The 14,128-nt window shown below is 41.9% G+C and overlaps 1 protein-coding gene across 6 annotated transcripts in view; it reads right to left on the bottom strand.

Moving 5' to 3' along the window:
* Positions 1–14,128, bottom strand: part of plxnb3 (plexin B3) — a 63,681-nt gene that overhangs the window by 33,412 nt on the left and 16,141 nt on the right. The window contains exon 3 of one of the 6 annotated variants that reach the window (XM_067527878.1): positions 10,703–10,891. The exons of the other annotated variants lie outside the window; for them this stretch is intronic. The gene's annotated coding sequence lies outside the window, so the exon portion shown is untranslated. The remainder of the gene's footprint in view (positions 1–10,702; positions 10,892–14,128) is intronic. 6 annotated transcript variants of the gene reach the window in all.

Below are 14,128 nucleotides of genomic sequence, written 5' to 3'. Positions count from 1 at the left end.
ACCTACAGTTCACATCTACAGTTCAGACTCTATCTTTCTGAATAAGAAACCCAACACTTGCAGGTCCCGGTCATTTCTCATGTCAGCAACTGTATAGCCCTGCTGATGGGGATCTTGTTTCTCGGTTTTTGTCAGGTTGCATTAAAAAATGTAATGCCCCCCTCAAAGTTCCAGATGTAGACTAATATTTAGGATGCAATGTAAAACATTGCAGAACCCCACCCTTCAGCAGAGCTGCCTGTAAAGCCTCACTAATCGTGGAGGCGCTTGGACACAAATTAAGAACTCTTCGAACCTCACCAACTTACAACATTCTCAAAGATGCCTCGAACCCCATCCCCCCCGGGATCACTGAACCCCCTCGAAGTCTACTGTCACTGTAGACCCACTATACCTGTTTTAAGAGCACCAGAACCCACTGGAGAAGCACTACAACACCCTCTGACACTTAGAACCTGGTCAGGGTCCTCTGCGACCCTCTCATGGAGCATCATGGGGTTAAGTAAATCACCCACAGCCATGAGAAATGTTGCTCTGTGAGTGGCTGATCAGATACAGGTGCGTTAACCTGCAGGTAGCTGTGGTACCAGTGCTGATGCTGCAGTGACACAATCACTTTACTTTGCTAATCGCTGCAGTTTGCACTTCACTCCTCTTTTACCCCCACCCCCACTCTTTTTCTCTATTTTTTTATTTTCTCATTGGTCCTCTCCGCCTCCCCCCTCCTCCCTTCTCCTCTGTATGTAAATGAAGGACAGGCTGCTTTCAACACGCTGAGGTGATGATTACAGGCTGCCTTACCTCAGGCTCACACACACACACACACACACACACACACACACACACACACACACACACACCTCCACCCCCGTATTATCTCGGTGGCTGCTGCTGACTCTCACTCTTCAAAGAGACGACACCAGCCGATGCATACACACATGCAGCTGTGTTTCTGTGTGCGTTACTGTGTGTTGGCGTGTGTGTGCAGTTAAATTTCCTCCCTTTGTTCATTTCCTCCTCTCACTCTCGGGGACCCTCCCTCTCTTTGTCCTACTTTCTCTCTGCTGAGGAGCCTCAGAGCCAGGCAGCTGCAGACTGACCTTAGCACAGCAGGTTTGCTCCTGCCTTTGCATCTTGTGGGTGTGTGTATGTTTGTGTGTATGTGGTTCAGATTTAGTAACTCTGCTCAAACATTAAGCGGATACAAATTAAACGTATAAAGTGTTTTTACTAAACTAACTGTGATAGTTGTGTTTGTCTGAAGTTTTGCAGTAAAAAGTACGAATGTTCCAGCAGTGATGACTGCAGCATCCTGTCTGCAGCCTTTTGTTACACATGTGGAGTTGGAGAAAGAAGATTAAAAACCTAAATACTAAATACTGATAGTAGTGTGTCTGTGTGTGTGGTTAGCACTATTGTAAGGTGCATGCTACAGTGTAGGTCACACAGTTTATTGCAGATTTTAAGGTCTGAAATCTTTTGACATTTTAAATGGAATTAACTGTCTACACACTATAATAATAATGACAAAATGAAAACATTTTCAAATATGGTACAAAAGGGGCATAATGGTATTACTTGGTGGCATGAAAGACAAAGTCCAGTCTAGATTTGTTTAGGTTGGAAGAAAAAAATATTAAGTATGTGCATCAAAATATATTTAAAGTATCAAAAGTAAAAATACTCATTACGTAGAAAGAGAAACAGTGGATTTAAGTACTGCATTATACTTCTGTGTCAGCACTTCCTGTACTGACAAATACTTCATCCACAGTAACACATTAGTGTTTGCTGGTTCACTAGATTCGGCTTTAACTAAAGCTTCAGATACACAGAGTGGACGAAACAGTCGAACATTCAGAAAATGTACTGTGGATGTAAGCAGCAGCATCCTGTGCATCAAGGTGCGTTCACAACCACACAGCAGCAGATTTAAAAATACTAAATGCCGAAGGAAAGGACAGGGTCTGAGACCTATTTGATTCCCAATATTGGACTCATGTTTGACCTTAGGGCTGTACTGACATACTACTTCACACAGTACACTGAGACTGCAGTGCTGTCTGCTGCAGATATTGTCAGTGCTACAGTACTGCCAGTAGTTGTGTCTGTTTATATAATTTCTCGTCTTTCTCTTTTGTTTTTTCCTTTGTCTTTTTCCTGCTTCAGGATTATTTTGTTGTGTGTTTGGCTTTTTTAATATTATTCTCTCACACACACACACTCACACACAAACACACACACACACACACTCCCCTGGTGAGCTCATGAATATTTCTCTGCACTCACAGAGACTAGGACGGTTGATATCATCGGGGTGTTTGACAGCTGTGACACACACACTTTAAATCCCACTGTGACTCTGTGTGTGTATTTGAAAAACTGTGTGTGTGTGTGTGTGTGTGTGTGTTGTCACAAAATAAAAAAGTAATTTTCGCAAAAATGCACATTTTTGTAGTGTGTATGTATGAGTTACAGAGCTGAAACTACACACACATACACACAGTGCTTCATCATCAGCATCATCATCATCCCCACAGGAAGTCAATTTGTTGCCGTGGTGACACAGCGCTGCTGCAGGGATAATGATCTGTTTACCCCCACCTCAGTTATTAATATGGTTACTATGGAGATAAAGGGGCAGGGTCAGGGTAATTTAAGTGCAGGTGTTGAGGCAGGTGTTGTTATATGTGGTTCAGGTCTATGAACCTGAACTGAAGGTCTCAGTTCTCAGAAGCTACACTGCCTGAAGGAAACATGGGTCTGTTCTTTCCTTGATCTGGAGACTCAGTCCAGAATAAGATCTGAATGTGAGGCAGGTTCAGGAAATTTTAGGGGCTGAAGGCCAGCTGGTTACCATCAGTAAAGAACAACCAGTAAACTCAGTACTGTTTAGGAACACAATCTGCATCATTATCCTCCTGAAATCTGAATCTGTTGGCATCTGACAGCTGATAGCTGTGCTTTTTTACAGTTTGTAAACTTCTCCAGATTCATGTGTTATGGTGACAGCAGCATAAGAAACAACCTGGGGACGACCTACTTCTACTGTACAACAATCATTAACCGACAGAGACAGAAACACATGGAACAGAACCAAACTATAGGAAGCAGGAACCTTCTGATCGGAACCCTGAACTCTCACTCAGTCTATGTGGCATTCTTCACTGCTCCAAAGCCTGAGACTGTTTCCTAAGGTAGAAGGAGCCAGTTGAAACTTGAACCCACTTAAAAAACATTAACCTATTATTGTAGTGAGGCAGTTATACAGACCATCACCACAACCAGAACCAGTCTAAAATCATCTCATCTTTCACATGACGACAGATGAGTGGAGTTTATGTCTTGCTCTGTTGAACAACATCGACCAACCTGATACCAGCTAGATGCCAGTTAGTGTTAAGTAAATTTTCAGCGTACGATCTCTGTTTGTTCAGCTTCTCACAATGCGCTGACATTTTAGCTGCAGGAAGTTGGTTTGTCTGAACTGGTTTCTGCAGCAGCACAACTCTCTGTTTGACTCTGGGCCACTTTGTTCTGATCCATTCCGAGCTGAATGCAGCTAATTCCTCTTTTCTCCTCAGACATAAGAATGGTCTGTGCTGACACATAATCACAGCTTGTTTTATTGATGACAAGGCTCCAGAGCTGCTATTTCTGTCTCTGACTCTAATCTGGACTAAATCCTTTTTGCATTGACAGCACATGTAAACACAGAGACACATGTTTGACAACAGGATCAGATCAGAATAAGGAGAATTAGAGCTTTTCTTCAGTTTAATCCAGGACAGAAGCTCAAAATAATAAGAGAATAGGAGCACATCATAGAGCAGGTTGGCAGCAGAGACTCCCTGCAGGATGAAACAACTACTTCAGTCTAAAAATATCTCAAACTCATTATGTTTTTACCTTAAAGGTACAGTCCAACATGAAGCTAATCCCTTTGTTCTCTAACAAACCCAGAGCTTCCCAGAACCTAAAAGGTCTGGGTTCTGCCTGGTTTTCACTATTTTATCCCCGTGCAGAGAAACTGAAACAAAGATGGTCAATTTTTGTTCTGTTTATTTGGGCAACAAAGTTCTGCTGGAGCTAACGGAACTTTACTTTTCCATGTGGTGAAACCTGAGATGGATTCCAGACTAGTTCTGCAGAACCAGATTAGTTCTTTAGGCTCGTTCACACATTGATAATGTGTGTTAAGCTGAGGAAATGATCTCATGTTGTCACACCTCACAGCTGCACATTTGCAAAGACCTCAGAGCCGGACTTGTTTAGTACCAAGATGCTGCAGAAGTTGGCAGGAAGATTGCTGCAGAAGAAAACAGGAAGCTTAACATCTTTTCACATATGCTTCGACACTACAATGCTACATCACGTTATTCTACCTTATTACTGTGTTTCCTTTGAAGAGAGACCCCTCCCCTGCTGCTCTGCATTAGGCTTCTTTTAGTTTTTTCCCATTTAAAGTCATATAATTATTGGTCGAGGTACTGAGTTCAGATCATGGATAAGTGATGCACCAGTTACGGAGCGGCACCATAATAGTAACACAATGGTTTACAGCACAGTATCACTGAAGAGATCATGGGGTCAAACAGCAAACGTTTTTACAGGAGTTCCTTTCACAGTTCTTTTGGATTTTAACATGTTACCACCACCTCACATGTCCATGCTGGCACCGCATTAGTGTTGATGTCCAACAAACCAAACCAAAACAATTTTACTATTATGTATGCAGACATGCAGCTTCAGGATACGACAGGGCACCTGATTTTTGCTTTTCTTTAATTAAATGTGTTATTATTATTATTGTTATTGTTATTGTTATCTACAGATTTTTTTTTACCATAAACCAATAATTATTAATTTAATTATCAAATGTTTGCTGACAAATTTACTTAACAAACCTGAGGATGAACCAAGAATTTGCTCTAAAATGTGTTTAGAACATTGTTCAGTCGAATGCTGTTTGCTTTGGGTTTGTCTGGTTATTTGTTTTTATTTACTTTGGGTATGAAGGGGAAAATAATGAACAATTAATACTTGTGAATACAATCATCGACAGGGTAAACAGGCTCCTTTTCTTATTTTTTAAAATCAATTTCCGTTTGCTGCACTCAGCTGTACAAATAATCAATGGTGGAGCTGCCTTTACTGGATTCTACTGTTTCTCCACTGTAAATGCTCCTGTTGTATTTTACTGCAGAGTCCTCTGCAGCAGCAGAAGCAGCATCTGAGCCAAACCTCCACAAACTGAATACTGATCACTGCAAACATGAAATATTAATAACTACAAGACTTTGATAGTGACTCACACAGTAACTCTCACACACACGCTCTGTGAGAGAATTAGCATCAATATCATTAACGCCCATCAGCTCTGTCTACGTGTTCACACATTTCCTCTCAAACACACACATCTGCCTGAGAGTGTGTTAATATGTTACTCTGTGTGTGTGTGTTGGAATATATTAACACTGCAGCTTCCCCTCCAATTAACAGAGTGTGTAAGTGGCTGTGATCAGCAGGAGATAACAGGGGTTTACCTCCTCCACCTCTTGTCACAGGTTCATCATGTCCACACTCACAGACTCTAAACACACCTCGCTGCAGTACATACACAGTATTAAAGACAAATTACAGTTAGTCAGTGGTTAGACACTCTTATCCAAGAAGGGAGCAAACATCAAGGGCAGTCTGATGAACAGTATCCTGCTCGGGGATCAAACCCCTGACTGTGTTAAATAAATGAGTGCTCTACTGACTAAGCACCAACCAGCAGAAGCCTTCAACTTCTCACTGCTTGAAGCAGTGGGTCCTGGATTAAACACTCCTTGATGCAATAAACTGTGACACTCTGTGATCATCTTACCCTCTTGGCTGAAACAGCACCAACACTTTAATGAGAGATCATTCCATATACAGCCTCAGAAAAGCATAAACAAGAATTTTTAAACTTCACCAATAAAGAGCTCAAAGGTTCAGGACCTGTGGGTTCAGGATCTGCACAGCAGCGGCCCGATCGATCAATCACATCTTCAAAGTAATTAATCTGAGCAGCATATTGCAGTGTGAAAGAAAGAAACTCTTGCTTATTGAGAAGTTGAGATAAATGAACTCTAAGTTATTACCAGAGGGAGACCCTGAAGTCTTTAACATTGTCCCACGCATCACATCGTGAGCTAGGGACCACCCCCTCTCTCTGATGGAGAGGGTCCACAGAGACCAGCCTCTTATTCAGGTCAAAATCTAACCCCCAGGCTGTTAAGCCCCTCCTGTCTGAAAGTGGGTACCAGGTGTCTGTCCAACATATTGATACTGTACAATTGTACAAACCCCGAAAACATATCCAATATTTCTTTATTAAATCCAATGTTGGGGAAACCCTGTTCAGGCTGATTGCTGCCCCCCAGAATCTGAGCACTACACGGTAATGACTTTTACAGACACACTCCAGGCAGATGCTCAGGCTGCATGCATGGCCTCTATTCTTGTGCTCAATTGTTTGGACGTTTTTAGTTCATTTTCATGAGTGAAATGTCAAAAAGAGGAGATTAGTTTAAGTCTGTTTGAGTCTGAGCCCAGTTCACCTCGAAAGACTCACCTGGAGCCCCATGATCCAATAACATCTAATCTGTTCAGGTCTCATAAGTGAAGCTACTGTAATAACTCCTGAGCTGCTGCACTGAGACTCTCCATAAAATAACACGTTTGGTCCTGATTCAGTTGTCATGACAACAAACACAAAGACGAGTCAAAGACAACAGCTGGACGAACACACTGAAACAGCAAAAGAAGAATCAGGCAGGAAGTCGACCTCTAAACGTCGAGATAATCTGGTGTGAAGAGAAGAGGAGAAATGTTTTATTTTTCCACATCAGGGTGGAAGAGAAACGGTAGTAGGACGAGAAGGAGGAGGTGCAGTTGTATTAAAGCCAAACCTGAGAGAGTTTTACAGCTCTGTAGCTGCTGCCCCTCCCTGCAGTTAACAGGCATGAAGCAGCTCTGTAATGTGTTTGTGAGCACAGAATTTGTACAAGATTAAAACAAGGCTCTGGGAGGGGGGTAATAAGCCACAGAAACACTGTTATAATGGGGGGGGGGGGGGGGGGGGGGGGGGGGATTTAATCAGAGTCACAGAAAAAGAAAGACAGGGTGGATATCCTTTTATTTGACTACAAGTGTTTCATTCACTGCAGATAAAAATTAGTTCATCATCCATTCAGTTAAGCACAAAACTAGAGCTGCACCCTCTCAACCCAAACACAGACCTCCACCCTCAACAACCAAAGAAAAAACAAGATAAATGTTAAAGACAATGGCAAGATAAAAAGACAAAAACTACTACTTAAAAAAGGATAAATCCAAAAGCAGAAACGCCTCAGAGAGGGTTTGGAGGGTGACCTTTTAAAACTTGAAGTGCAACCACTGCCCCTCAATCCAACTGATCAGGCACCTGTACATCAGGCACATGATCGACGAACAAAGAGCTCCCACTCTACAGACATAGTGGCTTTTCAGACATAGTGTACGAATGGCGGCATTGTTCGTCGGCGTCACTGGTCACTATTCCTTGTGTAGTCTGTGTATGTTTAGAGAATTAAAAGGGTAGAAAAGAGGCCCAGTGGACCCTAATCATCCCTGACTACCAACAACATTTCTTTTGAACTGTTCTACAGTGCAAACAAAGCCATTGCAACATAACACGGGTTTGGCTTGTAGACGTGGGGTTTGGTGGACAGACTCCAAAAAAGGTTTTCAAAAACGTATTGTTGGGATGTGAAGCTGCTGCCCAACATGCAACATTTCAGATGAGGAGCACAACTGATGCTCCAAATCAACACAGGTTAGAGAGAGAGCACCATTTGGTGTAGGTGTACACATCGTTATACCAAGTATTGAACCAAACTGAACTATTGGACTTACATCCTGACTTCCAAGCTAAACATTTAAAACACCACGTCTCAAACTGGGACAGGCTTCTTTTTGCTAAACGCTGAAAAAAAAAGGATGATTTTTAGAAAATAAGGGCAGTCAAAGGGAGTAATAAGTGATCATGTCTTACAATTTGGCAGGTAATGGGAACTTTTGGAAATCCTTCAGGTGATAACTTTAGTATGAGTTTGAAACTGATTGACAACATATTTCAATTTACCACATTAGGCTGATCAACCCTCAGTGTTTTACATCAGACATCAAGAACATGGAGCAGTCTAATACGTGGTGTCACTGAGGGATCTGAGGTATCTGGTAAAGAGATCTCAGAGTACTGATGAAGACAGTTGCAGACATTATGGAGCACAGGCAGGAGGGAAAGTTGTCCAGTAAAAAAAACTTTACATAGATATTGTTTGACACCACGTAGGCTTCATAGGATGGAGTCAACCAATGACAATAACTGTTGGAGCCAATTCATAACAACGTAATCTCAAGACACTTTACAGAGTAAAGTCAAAACTATTCAAGTATGTAGAGGAAACCCAACAAATCCCCCTTGGGCAAGCCTATTGTCAACAATGGAGAGGAAAAACTCCCTTTAACGGAACAAACCTTCATCAGAACCAGGCTCAGGGTGGGACATTTCATGTCCTATTTTCCATTTGTTGATTATAAAGACTGACTGGTACTCTGCACTCACACGTTGATTTTGGAATAAAGATTTCTGTTTCTGACTCGCACAAACCTGATACCGACTTTATGCTTTCACAACTACATCATCAAATCTTGTCATTTGCGGGTGTTATAATTACTACAACAGGTAAAGGCTAAAATAAAATGACAAGGACTCAGTCATTATCTGTTTAAAGAGACATCAGTAAGAGGAAATTAGTTAGGAAATGTAATCGTGAACAAAATGTTTTCAGGAAGTAGATGGAGTAAAAATGTCATGTCAGAGCCTAAAAGTTCCACAGGTGACCACTGCACCATGTGACCTGAACATTAAGCATCATATTGGTTCATCCAGTGCCTCTGAAAAAAGAGGAACCCAACGTGTTCTACTACACAGCCACTTAGGGCAACATGGGAATGTTACCGTGATGGAGTCAAGGTCTGATCCAGTGTAGCTACATCCACTGCACTAGGCTCAGGGGAAGCCAGAAGTGTTGAGAAGTGTTACATGTTAAGCTAAGAAAGAAATCGTATTTTCTGACTTGTCGACCACCAGCAGACACACCAACAGTGTTTGTGATGGCTTTTTACAAGCCATTGTATCCTGACCTGGTCACTTCGGTTACCTAAAGTTTTAAACATGCAGCAAACGTCAGGAAGCTTTTAACCCTAACCCTAACCGTAACCCACTTCAGTTCTACAGCATCGAGTTAGAGGGAAGAAAAACTGAACTTGTTAATGGAGACAAACAGCTCCGGGAGCCAAATTCTGATTTTTAGTCAGGGCTCTGATGATAAATGTGAAAAACATCCTGGAAATAATCTTTTTTTAAATGTTTAATTATATTTAGGAAACCTGGTAGATTGCTGTTGGAATATGCAGTTAAATTTCTTTGCATCATGAACTGTGAACACTTTTCTGATAGGACTTTGCTTTGATGTTTTTGCTGCTTTCTACCTCACTTGTAAATCGCTTTGGATAAAAGCGTCTGCTAAATGACTAAATGTAAATGTAAGACAAAAACATGCAGCTAAGTGAAAGGAGCTTTATTTTTTAAATCGAGTCTGTCTAAAGTCAGAAAGTGTAACTAATACAAAGTGCCTCAAAGTCTAAATAAGTCACTTTACTATGTAGATTTTGTTTTTAATTCACACAGTTCCTGTTGTGGATCAGCTTTGTCTCCTCTTTCTTTTCCCTTCTACCTGTGCAGTCACTCTGCTGAGACACGAACACACACAAAAAGAAAAGTCTAAAAGCAGCAGTTTCTGTCACTATCCAGTTACAATCTGTGATCCAGGCCTCAAAATAAAGTTACTCTGCTGCTGCATGTATATGCTGATTTCCAGTAACCAGGTTTGTTAACAGCATGTAAAATCTGTCCATGTGATGAAGGTCACAGAAGAACAAAGAGTCAGCTTTTCTCTCCTTGAGCTCATCAGACCACATCACATCAGGTGAAATGTGTTAGTTATACATTGTGTTACCACAGGAAGCCTCAAGCTATCACTGTCACATTTCTGTTTCTGCACAACTTCACGCCTTGCCGTGGTGTTTGTGCCTATTTCCTGATGGAGTTGAAACTGCTGAGCAGACAGTTTAGTGACTGCAGCTTCAAACTTATCCACCTGAATGTGTCAGACTGACATGGTTCAGCAAACTCAACTTTACATCGTGTGAACACACAGAGCTGATAAATACCTGCACATTATTTTCATCAGCCTGATGGTTTCGCTTTTGTGCAGCCTTATGGAAAAGAAACAGACCATAACCACTTATCCAGATTCTCGGTTCCATGTTAGAACCTCGAAATCTCTCACTGTAACTGACCCAGTGAAGTCAAAATTATTAAAAAGAACCACAGCCAAAAAGTAACCAGTGAAAAGGTGAAATAAAAAAAACACGTTTCTGCTGTGCAGGAAGCTGAAATGTGTTTTTCTCTTCTGTGAGGGAGAGAGAATGACAGTCTATGTCTCTGTATAACTGATCTGACTCCTGCTCTGCTAATTAAATCACAGCACAATTAATGAGAGTCAGCTGTCAATCAAAGCCTTGTTACAGAGAGAGAGAGAGAGGGAGAGAGAGAGAGACTTACTTTCTTCAGGAAACACACCGTCTTTCTTTCATTTCTCCAAAACACAGATGACAAGAAGCGAAGGAACCAACACACTGGGCAAGAGAGAGGGAGGATGAATGACTACCAAAAGGCAGAGACAGAGGGAGGGGGGCGAGCGAGCAGCCGGCTGCATGGCTGTAATCCCATCACTGTGAACAACACATTGTTCTGAGAGAGAGAGAGAGAGGGCGAGAGACTTTCAGACACACTGGGAGAGAGTCCCCATGGGAGTGGATGGGGCAGGGTTTAACTACACACAATGAAATGGGTGGGGCATGGGCTGGGCATGGGGGGGGCGTGGTTAACTCATTAATATTTAATCAGTTGGTTGAAGCATTAAGTTAGAGAGAGAGTGAGGCAGTCATTCAGTGGTCACCACTACAGCTACACTACGGGAGGGAACACTACAGTGTTCTCTGTCTCTCAGTAAAACACCTGTCACTCAATATTTAACCCAACACTGGAGCTAAGGAGACAATAACAAAACCATAAATTCATTCTGGAGCATCATTGGATGGTCATGGCACCAAATTGTGAAGCTATTTCCAGAATCCTCATTGACTCTATATCTGGTCCACTGCAAAGTAACTAACTAACTAACTAACTAACAGGAATGAGGGGGTGTGGTAATGAGACTGGATGGTTGTGTTGAGCTCTATTTTTAACTGGCACAATACTTACAGTCTGCGTGACAGTCTGGGTAACAGTTTGGGACCAAAACTTCCAGACAAATCTATACAGGTTTCAATAATATGTTTTAATACGTTAATGGCACATCATCTCCAGACTGCGCTCTTATGTCCTCTGTTTTAGACCCAGGAACTGCCAAACCAGTCCTAGCACAGTTGGACTCCTTTTATAGTCAAAGTTACTAGGGGAATGTGTCAAGTGCAGTATAAAGGGGGGGGGGGGGGGTGGCAGTGTTTCAGTGTGAACTTATAAAACCCGGAAGTTTAATGATCTGTTGTCATTTTCTTGAGGAGTCACTGCCTGAAAAAGCAGAGCTGGAGAACAGACCGTGCTTGCAGGAGGAGGCCATAGTAGCTGCCAAGAACCCTGGTTTTAGGGGGGGTTGTTTGTTTTCTGATTGATTTTCTACTTGTAGATTTGCTAGTCATTTGTTTTCTTCTGTTCAGGCCAACCTGAGCTCCACTGTAAATATGCCGCACCATGTCAGCTAGAAAAAAAATGGAACTACTTCCCTTTCAGTCTTCTGCATTAGGGTTTGAGGACGTGTTGGGTTTGGAGGGGGACAGCCTTTCGCACTCAATTCTATTAGACAGTTATTCTTTCATAGAGGATGTCTGTGATCACTGTCAATTCACAAAATGAGACGAGAGTAGACAAATATTTTTTTGGGAATTTTCAGAGGCCGTGGTTGAAATATTCTAGTATCTCAATATATAAATCATCACTGTGGTTCTTTTTCCAAAAGAAATCTTTGAAAGTCAGTGCTGCTGTTTTTTTCAGGATGAAAGACAGCACATCTGTCCTCAGCATCTCACTGATTTGCTGATTGGGAATTTACAGATCGTTAATAAAAGTCATAAACACATCAGATCAAACTCACATTTTCAGAAATATCATTTGTTGCTTGTGCTTAGTTACTGAAACGACTCAGGTCAGAACCTGGACAGACTGAGGACAACTTAAGTATCTTATCTTTAAATGCAAGTTTTTGCTCCATTTGGATGGAAATATCTCCTTTAGCTGATCTGAAACTCCACAGTCCTTCACATGTTCATCAGGTAGAACATCCAGCTCAAGTTAATGTGACTTAGAGCAGGTGGAGCAGCTCCAGTGTTTGTCCCCCAGAGGACGTCCCGCAGCTGATCTGCTCCTTTGATTCTACTCCATTAGCTGCTGCTGTAGGTGGTTTAATAATCCTACTGTGAACCCAGTGCATGATCGGAAATAGCTGCCAAGTATTCAGCATGAGGATGTGCAATTCCAAGTATTGTCCTGCTTGTTTCAGCAGTAGTTTGTCCTGCACGCAACAGAAAACCAAACCACAAAAGGAAAACATGCGATCAACAGTGTCTCCTCAGAAAAAAGAAATATACACACCGTCTCCTAATTAAATTTATCAGGTCACATGTCGGCTTCAGTTTTTTAAAACTAACCTATGAGCTTGAGCCTCACTTCAATTTCCACTGTTACCTCTGTTGCAATTTCAGAGCAGCAGATGGCCAGAGAAAGTTCAGAGTTTAGGGTTTTTTCACTGAGCAAACAAAGCAAACCAGATTATGGACAAAGTCAATGGCTTTAAGAATGTTTCTAAACAGTTGGTTTGTTCTTGTCTGAATCAGTTCAACTGGTGAGGACAAGCTTCAGACCTGCTGAGGACGCCTGAAAGCTGGAGCAGATCAAGGTCAGACCATCACAGTTTGTTTGGGTCTCAGTGTGTGACCAGTGTGTTTAGACTAAATGAGAGAAAGCGACGACAGGACAAAGCAACTTTAAAGCTGCTGCCTCCAACTGTTTGGTGCTTTCACACCTCAGGTCAAATTCAGAATGTATGGAATCACATGAGCTGTTAGCAGAAATCAGCATCACCATGAGACACACGGCGGAGGAAGATCTGAAAAAACTGGAAGAACAGAAGAAAAAGGACACTTTATGAGCTCAGGTTCATGTGGACCAAGTCTCTGTCCGCTCATGTGAGTCCAAGGTTCCTGTCATTTGATTGGTCCCAGCTGACAGGTCACAGCAGGTGATAATGTGTTTCAGGTCGTCATGGTGACCAGAGCCAGTTTAATGTGATGTAAAGATGGCGTAAAGCGCATTTGTATGTGTGTGTGTGTGTGTGTTATCAGCTTCATCTTATCGGTAACCACAGCACAGGGTAAAACATTCAATCTTGTGCGTGTGTATGTGTCTGTGTGTGTGCCTGTGTGTGCTGGAGCTCAGCTGTGTGTCCACCTCTCATCAGGAGCCTCATGTAATATTAATACACACCAAGGGTCACATGCACTGCTGCACACACACACATCAATCACACAAACAAAGAGAAAACACACACAGCATGAGGTGCATCTGTGTGTGTGTGTGTGTGTGTGTGTGTGTGTGTGTGTGTGTGTAGACAGCTGGTGTGTGTGATGTTTTATGTCTCTGCATTAACGTGAAGTCATTAAATCTAAATTCTGTCCACTGACACTAACTCTACCACACAAACAAAGACAGATTTGACCAATTCATCACATGATTCATCTCAACAACTCTGCACAAACATGTGAAAGAAGAACTGGAGATGTTATTAATTATTATGCATTAATATAATTCACTATAAACCAAGAAATACAGTGTGTGGCTTTAAGTTTTTCAGCTAAGCCTCAGGCTGTATTACTGTCAACAAACTATTGGACATGCCCGTGATGCTGGGCTGTTGTTTCTTCGTTACAAATA

The sequence above is a fragment of the Channa argus genome, chromosome 13 (genome assembly GCF_033026475.1).
Source record: "Channa argus isolate prfri chromosome 13, Channa argus male v1.0, whole genome shotgun sequence".
In the NCBI taxonomy this organism is placed as follows: Eukaryota; Metazoa; Chordata; class Actinopteri; order Anabantiformes; family Channidae; genus Channa; species Channa argus.
The sequence above is the reverse complement of the archived record's forward strand: the minus strand, read 5'-3'. Positions and strand labels throughout refer to the sequence as shown.